The sequence below is a fragment of the Cynoglossus semilaevis genome, chromosome 13 (genome assembly GCF_000523025.1).
Source record: "Cynoglossus semilaevis isolate Cse_v1.0 chromosome 13, Cse_v1.0, whole genome shotgun sequence".
In the NCBI taxonomy this organism is placed as follows: Eukaryota; Metazoa; Chordata; class Actinopteri; order Pleuronectiformes; family Cynoglossidae; genus Cynoglossus; species Cynoglossus semilaevis.
Window position 1 is genome coordinate 18,185,466 of NC_024319.1, and position 9,607 is coordinate 18,195,072.

The 9,607-nt window shown below is 38.1% G+C and overlaps 1 protein-coding gene across 10 annotated transcripts in view; it reads left to right on the forward strand.

Moving 5' to 3' along the window:
- Positions 1-1,887: 1,887 nt before the first annotated feature.
- mag (myelin associated glycoprotein) overlaps positions 1,888-9,607 on the forward strand; it is a 36,920-nt gene continuing 29,200 nt past the window's right edge. For 2 of the 10 annotated variants that reach the window (XM_017038012.2, XM_017038013.2), the window contains exons 1-3: positions 1,888-2,183; positions 3,829-3,865; positions 6,958-7,007. The gene's annotated coding sequence lies outside the window, so the exon portion shown is untranslated. The remainder of the gene's footprint in view (positions 2,184-3,828; positions 3,866-6,957; positions 7,008-9,607) is intronic. The other 8 variants (XM_017038006.2, XM_017038005.2, XM_017038010.2 and 5 more) reach the window with 5 other exon arrangements.

A 9,607-nucleotide genomic window follows, 5' to 3' on the forward strand; every position in this document is an offset into this window, starting at 1 on the left:
TGTGCAGATTAACTTCCAGTGTTGTGCAGTGTCAGGCGCTAGCTTAACTGTTCTGTTTCAGAACGCCTTTGGTGACAATGACCACTGTGTCAAGAGGAGGCAGTAATGGAGTCTTGAATTTTTTACACTACCACGTCAACACTTCTGCTATATGCTATTGTTGTTTATGGAAGCATCTGCATATCTTTAGTTAGTGATTGTGAATGTTAACATTTAAAACAAAGTGTTTCATTTACATTAATTATTAGCTATATTTTGAACTTTGAAGAACTATATGTGTCAATTAATATTCTGTGAATTGATGTTCAATGTGTTTTTCGATGTGTTTTTTTTTTTTATAAAAGGCCTAGATTCTGTGTAATAGTAGTACTAATTGCAAATTAACCTATCCTGTAGTCTCAATAGCACAATGAATTAAGCTTATCTTGTTTTAATTCACATACTTTCTGAGTTCTCCCAATTCTTTTTTTGCTTTCAAAAAACAATTTTAAACGAGATTTTTTCCCCCCACAAAAATGACACAAGCAGCAACCTAAGGCTCTGTGAATGGAGTCCTGGTTCGAGGACTGTGTCCTACGTTGTAAAATGCAGTATCAGTTATTTATTTAAAGAAAATAAGATGCTGCATAAACATTGCAATATTTAACCTTCTGATTGCTTGCTTGATCATTATTCTATATAGTGCAATACCTGTACTTTTAGAGCTTGTGAACATAAAAATAGAAAACAAATCATACTCAATTACAAAAATTATTGCATGAGAAAACAAAATTTGCTCAGTATGTTCTTCATACAGTGAATAGCAAATTAATTATATATATAATTGAATATAGCATTATATAAATCTGTGTAACAAACAGAAAAATATTTTAAGTTTGATATTTCATTTTGATAGAGTAAATATATTTAAATAAATACAATACATATAATAGAATAGAATATATACATGATGATGGGTTGATAGGTTTAATGCTTTTTGTTCTCCGTATATGAGTCTGTACATATACAAAGACAATAAAGGTGATTACGTTGCTAATAAACTAAAACCATCATGGAAGACATTTTGTCTGCAGATACAATGTTTTTGCAATCAAGACACTGGAGACTGCTATGTTATGGTCCAATTTTTAGTGACATGCTACTACTCCCCAAATGTCATTTACTGCTTTAGTATGTTCCTTATTCACTAATATCCTTAGTCACTGGTTGCCACCTGAAATTTAAATATGTACAAACAGAATGACAATAAGTATTAGAGCCGGAGTGCTGTAAATCAGCACTGTATTTTAATTATTGTCTGCACACTTAAATCACAAGATGGTCCATTGACTATGAGGTTTGACCCTAAAGTTATGGTAGGTGTGTAACAAAGTAAACACAGTTGAAATTAAATAACCCATTAAGCAGGCTTTTGTAGATCAAAGATTAGGATTTAAGTTTAGCCAGTCACCAAATTGTTGTGTTTTTCTGTGTTCTGCTGATGGACATTTTCTTTTGTTATTTTGTCTGTCTAGTTAGTGATTATCTTTTGTACAGGTTATAAGCATGGTACCTTTACAACAGGGGTAGAATGTGGATAATTGTGCTCCCTTTAGACTGGTGTCATCATACATCTCCACTTGTAAACCCATTTGGTATGGGCCCAAGACTGCAGCAGCACTTACATGAACAGAATTATGGACAAGGGTACCAAACTCACACATTTGTTCTGTTTATAGATACAGTAAAAACATGAAATTATGCCCCAAACCTGTATTTCTGGAAAAGTTCTATTTCTTTTTTTATTAATAATTAAAAAAAAAAAAGAACTTGGATTTGATCAATTCAAAACGTTGAAACATGTACAGATCAATTTATCATAAACCAGCCCAGAGCAGTTGATAGAGAGACCTCTGCACTCTCAACTATGTTAGTTGTATCGCCAGCTGAACAGTGGCTCTTTGTTTGTAAATTTATAAATGGCTGTGTGTCTTGGTAAAAGCTTAGAACAATGCTGCTTTACTAGAGACTGATTTTCATATAGGGGGGTGATTGTGATTGGTGGCAATGGAAGGGCAGTTTATTCTTCACTGTTGGGGCTTGGTACAGAGAGTTGCAATAGTTCTTGGTTGCAATAGGCTTGTGAAATGTATGTCAGAGGAAAGGCTTCTACAAGAATACACACAGCATAGTTATACCCACAGGTAAGAAATATTATTATTCTTTTCTTAGATATGGAGTTTAGGTTGATTGAGAAAATTTCAAAGCAAATATAAAAGTTGGCTAATTTTGAACAGTCACAATTGTCACATGAATAAACACACTAATATAAAAAAATATATATTTTAAGTAAGTCTGGACAAAGAGTTTTTTATTACCTTCTTATGTAGAAAATTTAAACCTGTGTACTTTAATAGGGACTAAGGTCTGTGAACACGTCTGTTGCAACCATCTGTCCGCTCACAGAAGCCGGCTGGAGAACACTAGAGAACGAGGAGTCAGCTGCTATTTTAAGCTCCTACTGTGCTTCTATGCTCAAATAAAATGGTCAAGCTTGAGATTTTACTCCCTGAAAAAAAAAAAAGTATTATATTTTAGCCAAAATATCCACTGTATTAAAAATAAATTAGTATGACGGACATCTCATCGACATACAATTTAGAGGAAGAAAAGGTAAAGAAAATGTATTTCGTCAAACTGAAATAATATCCAAGAGTAAAATGAACAATGGATAAACAGCCGTTTTTAGTTATAATGTGCTCCTCCTTCACTCATGTTCACATTTTATTTTAATTAGTTATTAACCAAATAACTAAATTATCATTGCTACAATACCAACAAAACATGTTTAGTTATTAAAATATTTTGTTATTTTTGGAAACACCACACAGCAGGACTGTGGCGCATTGCTGTGGTGAGCAAGCATCCAAGCTCCCCCGCTTCATGGGCACATTACCAAACTAATCAGCCCATTGTTTGTGTGTCACTGGGTTGATTCACCAATCCTTTGAATGCTGATTAGTTTCCCTAGAGATAAGAAGGGTACCTAAAATATATAAATAAATACATTATTTTCTACATACGCATAATACTTTCACGCACAAAATAAAAACTGCCAGAGGTACACGGGAACCTCAAAGTCTAGTCTGAATGTTTGTTTTTTGTTCATTACTGTCAGCAGTTTCACCAACAGATTGTGTGACATCATTGTGACATGTGTGTGTATGTGTTGTTTTTTTGTGCAAGTGAACATTTGCTGTCCTGGAAATTACCACAGCGCTGAACACTGTATGTGGCAGAGAGGAAGGTGTCATGTTTTAAGACCATCTGTTCTGTGTACATACTGAGCTTTCGCTTGTGGCAGAACAGCATTCATTACCAACAATGTAACATTCACTGAGCCTTCCTGTTTATCAAAAGATGGCAATGCCACTACGATGCTGATGTGCATTGTGGGCAATATTTACATTACTAAAGTCATTCATTTTAATGCATAAATGACAATGCGTGAACCTTTTTTTTTTTTTAAATAAAATGTAAAATAGAGTAATACAAAAATAATGAATAATGAATTGTTTACTTTTGGAAAGTTATTCTTATTTCCTTACATATTTTTGAGTTAATAATGTAGTTTCCCCAAAATGTGTGAGAAAAGAGAACGTTAAGCACATGTGCAAAAAACACAAATGGCTTAGATCGTTTGGTACCTATAGCTCTAATTGGCTTCCCAACTGAAATACGATTCATAGATCGTTTGGTACCTATAGCTCTAATAGTTAAATGATGCTACTTATACTACTCTTTTCCCCCTTTTCTTCTTTTACTTCATCAATTCTTATCCTCTTGCAGGTCACCCACTTCCTGTTCTTCTGTATTTCTCGCTCCTGTGAGTACCTGCTTCTTATTCTTCTTCTTTTTATTATTATTTATCTTACTCCATTTTTATCTGCTCTCCACTGCACTACACATTTGTCACTCACACATTGTAAACTTTCAAGCTTTTTGTACTTCCACGTTTACTTTGTTTCCACCATTTGTGCAATATCACAAACTGACTCTCACAAGCTACTGCTGGTTAGGATTATGAAGCCTAAATGCTCTTTTAGATACAATCTGGAAGTGCAATGTTTCATGGAGCATCCATTATGAACTTCTTGTAGGGGAAGCAAGAATATGCCATTAGGATGACAATCTGCTCTAAATTCAACGAAATGCCAAAAGTGAGTAGAACCAGTTGGCTCTATTCGATAGCGTTCTTTACTAATTGTCTAGACCCATACAGTAGCTTGCTTCCTTAGATTATGAAAGAAGGTGTATTTCACTGGATGTCATGCAAAGAGAGTAGGACTCGGCATGATCAAGCATCTCTCCACCTATGGTTGTCAAGGCTATGTCTGCCCTCTTACTGTCTGGCATACCCATCCTCACTCACACCGTGATGCACCAACAGCATATAGCTTACCCAAACAAAGTAGCAATATGAAGCATATGACAGATACGGCATGAAATATAATCCAATGTTTAGATTTACAAACTTCACATCTGTCCCTGTTCTATTACATATTCGTATTAACCTTTGACAATTCTACATTATGGGGGACCTATAAATTACATTAAGTGCTCAAAAAACCGCACTGCTGACCAAGGCTGACCTCGGGCCTGCTGTACTAAACGTGCGTAAATTTCATCTTGAAAAGGGCGTACGCAAAAATCCAGAAATTGTCGTAGGTACAGAAACATTCTGATGTATCAAAGTGTGCGTATGCAGGATTCCAAGTACGTTTTGTTTGTACATCCCAACGGAATTACCACACCACGCCCCACTTACGTATGCAAACAAACAAATAATTAAAGAGGCTTAATACACGCCCCCGTCTTATTGCGATATGTTGTAACAACACTACCGCTGAAATTGTTAATAACATTTCACTTTCACAACACTTGTGGCATTCTTTTACATCCACCCATATACTGTAATTGCAAACATGTTTGTGAGTTAATCGTTCATAAGTGTGTCTCTGATGTGCACATCACGCTGATGACTACTTGGTTTTTTACATTATTAGCAGTTTTCCAGGATCAGCACTAAGTGTTGCCAAAGGCACACTTAGTGCTGAGAAGCGTGCGTACGCCAGCTCTGGAGCTGTCGTGAGGCCCGCACATTTCTCCGATCATTTCAGTTTTGATACATCTGTACGTGAGCGTAGTTAAGGGCGTAAGCAACTTTTTTTTGCGTACACAACTTTGATACATCAGGCCCCTGGCCTTGAATCTAAGAATGATGTCATGCTCTTCCAGCAAAGGTATCTAGACTAAGGCATTTGTCTTCTTATTCCAAAATCTGTCAACAGAAGAGATAAACTACAAGCACCCATCCAATCTGCCATTGAATGCATTCCATGTATTTCTGATTCTGAAATCTACCTTGTTGGTCTGGTGGCACTGGCTGTACTAGGCTAAACATGTCTGGAACAGGGATGTCCAACTAATTTTGGTTCAGGGGCCCCAAACAGCCTGATTAGATGTCAAGTGGGTAGAACCGGTACAGGTATAACATAATTATCTATGAATAACAATCCAAGTCCATGTTTTTCCCCTTTGTTTTCATGCAAAATCAGAAGGAAAGGAGGGAAGTGAAATATTTGTCATTGTGACATAGCACACAACGAAATGTGACCTCTGCATTCAACCCATCACCAAAGTGAACAGTGAGCAGCTTTAAGCACCCAGGGAGCAGTGAGTGGGGACAGTGCCATGCTCAGAGCACCTTAGTTGTAACTTGGCAGCTGGTGGACTTGAGCCTGAAGCCCTCCGGACCCAAGTCTGCTTCCTTAACCACTAAGCCACCCCTGCCCCAACTATTGAAAGACTATATTAGAACATATTCATATGTAATAAAATGTTTTTTGAAAGTTCTTCAAGTGGTTTATCAACTGATTTAGGCCCATGGGTCATATATTTGACAGCCCTGATCTGAAGCCAGCGGTCCCTCTTGCCTGGGGCCCCCAGGGTGTCTGGAAATGCTCCTGCACAAAGTGGAAATAATAATAATAATAATAATAATAATAATAATAATAATAATTATTATTATTATTATTATGTACTGGTATTGCAACATTTTTTATTGTTAACCGACACAAATGATTATAAGGCAATTCTTAAATATGTTTTATCAGCATATTTTTATAGTTTCACAAATAAACCTATATTGTCCTCTGCAAGTCACAGATCACAATTCCAGATAAAGCTTTGTCCTGTCCATCTTTTACATCACATTTTAATAGTAATTGCCTTTTATTTTTAGAGTTTGCGATATAGTTTTAAGATCGTTTGCCCTTGCTATTGCAGTCAATGGATAACATGAAGGCATACAAATATGACTGGCAGTTGCTCATCCCCCACTGAGTTGCGTGCCTTGAATGCCGTTTGTGTGTTCGTCTGCCTCTACACCTCCCCTGAAATGAAATACAACGTTACCCTATTAAGCAGTCCTCTCTACAGAGGAATTCTTCATAGTTTAAGTGATGATGCTATCATTTTCAAACAGTGACTCACCCTTTGTGTAACAATGAGAACGGTGACACTTTTACAGACAACTTGCTATTGTTACTTTGCTACATATACATATGAGGCAGACATCAGTTGTAAAGCTCATGTTCACTGCTTACAAAGATTCTTCTGTTAACAACATAAAGCCCATTGACGTCTTGATGCCTTTGTTCATTTTTAAAATTCTAATTTCTAGACATGAATGAACATGATGCATTTTTACTCTGAAATTACACCCTTTTTTTAAATGATATACATAAGTATATCATTTAGTTAACGTCATGTATTTTTATTACTTTCCTCATTTCTCTTGTCCTTATGTATACTGATAATCAGTAATTCTGGATTTCCTATAGTATTTTAGGCTGTTCTAGTATGAAAAGTTTTTTATGTTATCTTCTAATTTTATATCAACATTCCTGGACTAAGATGTAGCAGAAGCCTGGTGCCAAGACGACTGTGAGGCAAGTGGTCTGTGTGTGAGTATGCACATACGTAGATGCCCTGTAACACTCGTTTGTCTGCTCCATCAATGGGACCATTGTGGTCATTACTGGCTCCCCCGCCTGTCTGTAGAGCTTTATCCCCTCCGCCTGTACACTTCTCCTCTTTTGTTGCATTCCAGATAGTGAAATAGTTGAAACTAAATGCCCGCTCAAATATGTTTTTTTTTTATATTAATAACTATAATAATAACTATTAATAACTTCAGCTGTAAGGAAACCTAAAGGTCTGTGTACAGTAATGTAAATAACATTTGATCTTATTGGCACATTAAAACTGTGAAAATATATTCCTTGCAGAAGGTAAAAATGAGTACAGTGGATTCCCCAGATACGAGTTTAATCCATTCTACAACAATTGATCCGCTCGTATCTAGATCAAATTTTCCCCATTAATAATAACTAAAAACCAATTCATTCGTTTCAGCTCCCCAGAAATATACTATTAATTCCCTTTCATCTAAACATCAAAAACATAGATATAAACATCCATCCAACCATCCATTTTCATCCGCTTATCCGTTACCGGGTTGCGGGGACAGCAGTCGCTACCCAAATCACATTGCACCATACCAACCCCCCAAACCTTCCTGCGGGTGGTGAGTCCACTGGAAGGTATTAACCGCCCCAACCGGGATTCGAACTTGTCCAGGAGGTGAACCCTGGGGTTTCACACCAATGACAGAGACATTGCCTCTGGGCCAAAGCGCCACTAGATATAAACATATATAGAGCTATTATAAAACAATAATAATTAAGAAAATATTATAAAAATGGGTAAAAACCAGCCACTAGGGTACACGAAGCAGTGTTTTATAGTGCCGGTCCCAAGCCTGGATAAATGGTCAGGGTTGCGTTAGGAAGGGCATCCAGCGTAAAACTTTTAGCCAAATCACATATGCAAATCACCAAAACGATTTCCATACCGGATCGGTCGAGACCCAGGTTAACAACGACTGCCAACAGTGCCGTTGACCAACAAAGCATCTTTGTTGGGGCAGAAATCAGATAAATGAACTAACTTTCTGCTATATGTTTATCTAGAAAATCATTCATTTCTCTTAGTGTCTATGTATTTAAGTTGTCCTGTGGTCCTATGTCTGTCATTTCTTCATCTACTTTTGCCCTGCTGGATTCAGCCGGTACAATATCTTGACCCTCAGTGTGACCATCAGCCTCAGCTTCAGCCTGCGCCTGAGACTTTGCTTCGGCGCTAGCCTCATTTCGATTTTCAGTTTCAACTTCAGCCCCTGTCGGAGCCTTAGCATCAGCCTGAGTCTGAGCTTCAGTTGCAATATCAGCCCTATTTTCAGTTTCAGCTTTTTGCAGGACACATGTTCTGGTGGACCTCGTGGATGGTTGCTGAGCAGCGGGTTTGGACCCTGCTGATGGTTGCAGGGAACCGTGTCTGGACCCCGTGGATGTTTGGTGGGCACTAGCTCTGGCGGATGCCACCGCCCATTCCCGATACGGGCAGAGCGGTTATGACCCATATCTCCACACTTAAAGCATTTTCAAACCTGACAGTAAACAAAACCTCCAGAGTGTGGAAGGAACTGTGGAGAAAGTTTGCAGTCTGTGGTCTTTGTGTCCAAGATGAACTGCCTTGAAACCACTGGAGAACTTCCTGAACTGGGTAAATTCTTTCTCCAGTGGCTCATTGAGGATAAACGGTGGCATCAGGGACACAGTGATTTGTTTAGCCAGTAGGGACAGTAGAGTAACTGAGATGTACTCATCCTCCAGGACCAGACCTTTCTCTACCAGTATCTGAACCAAATGCTCCTCTTGGACAAACGGCCTTGTTCATCCAGGAGCCATACATTATATGCTGATGTCCGACCTGTTCTCCTGCAGTCAGGAGAACCAAGCATCAGCCATGATTCTAACCACTTATCTGAGAGACAGAGCAGCCAAACCTCTCACAAGAAAGAACCTGCTAACCTGCAGCTTCTCAAAAACACAAAACAAACAAAACCTGTAAATTAAACCTCTCTTACCTTTCACCCAAGAAAACAGAAAAAAAACGATGTTTACCAACTTTTCTCACTCATTTAAAAAAAACCTCCACACTCCACATCAGCTCACACACTCGTTTACTCCCAGCTCCCAGCATGCAGTGCAACAAGATAGAGAGAGAAAGGGAAAGGAAGGAAAAAATGACAAGGTGAGGGACAGTGAGCGAGACAGTGCGAAAGTGTCGGGGCCCCTAAGAGTAGGAGAGGCACTTGTAACTGGATATTTCCTCGTATCAGGAGCAAAATCTTACAATAGTTGCAGACTCATACATGGAATACTCATGCAACTGGTGATGCTTCATATCCCATCAGCATTCCTCATTCAATTACACCAACACAAACATATACACAGGAACATATTTGTCCTACAAAGAACATTTCTTTTATAGAAATGGATAGAGCACCCTTCTTGTGCCTAAGCAATTCAAATTTACTGTAGCACTTGTAGTGCAGCACAAACTTAATTTTTTTGCTCCAGATGCCCCCTTGAGGTGAGGCAGAGTAATGCCTGCCTCCCCTGCTGACTTTTTTTTACACTTTCTTGTATGATCAGCAGGA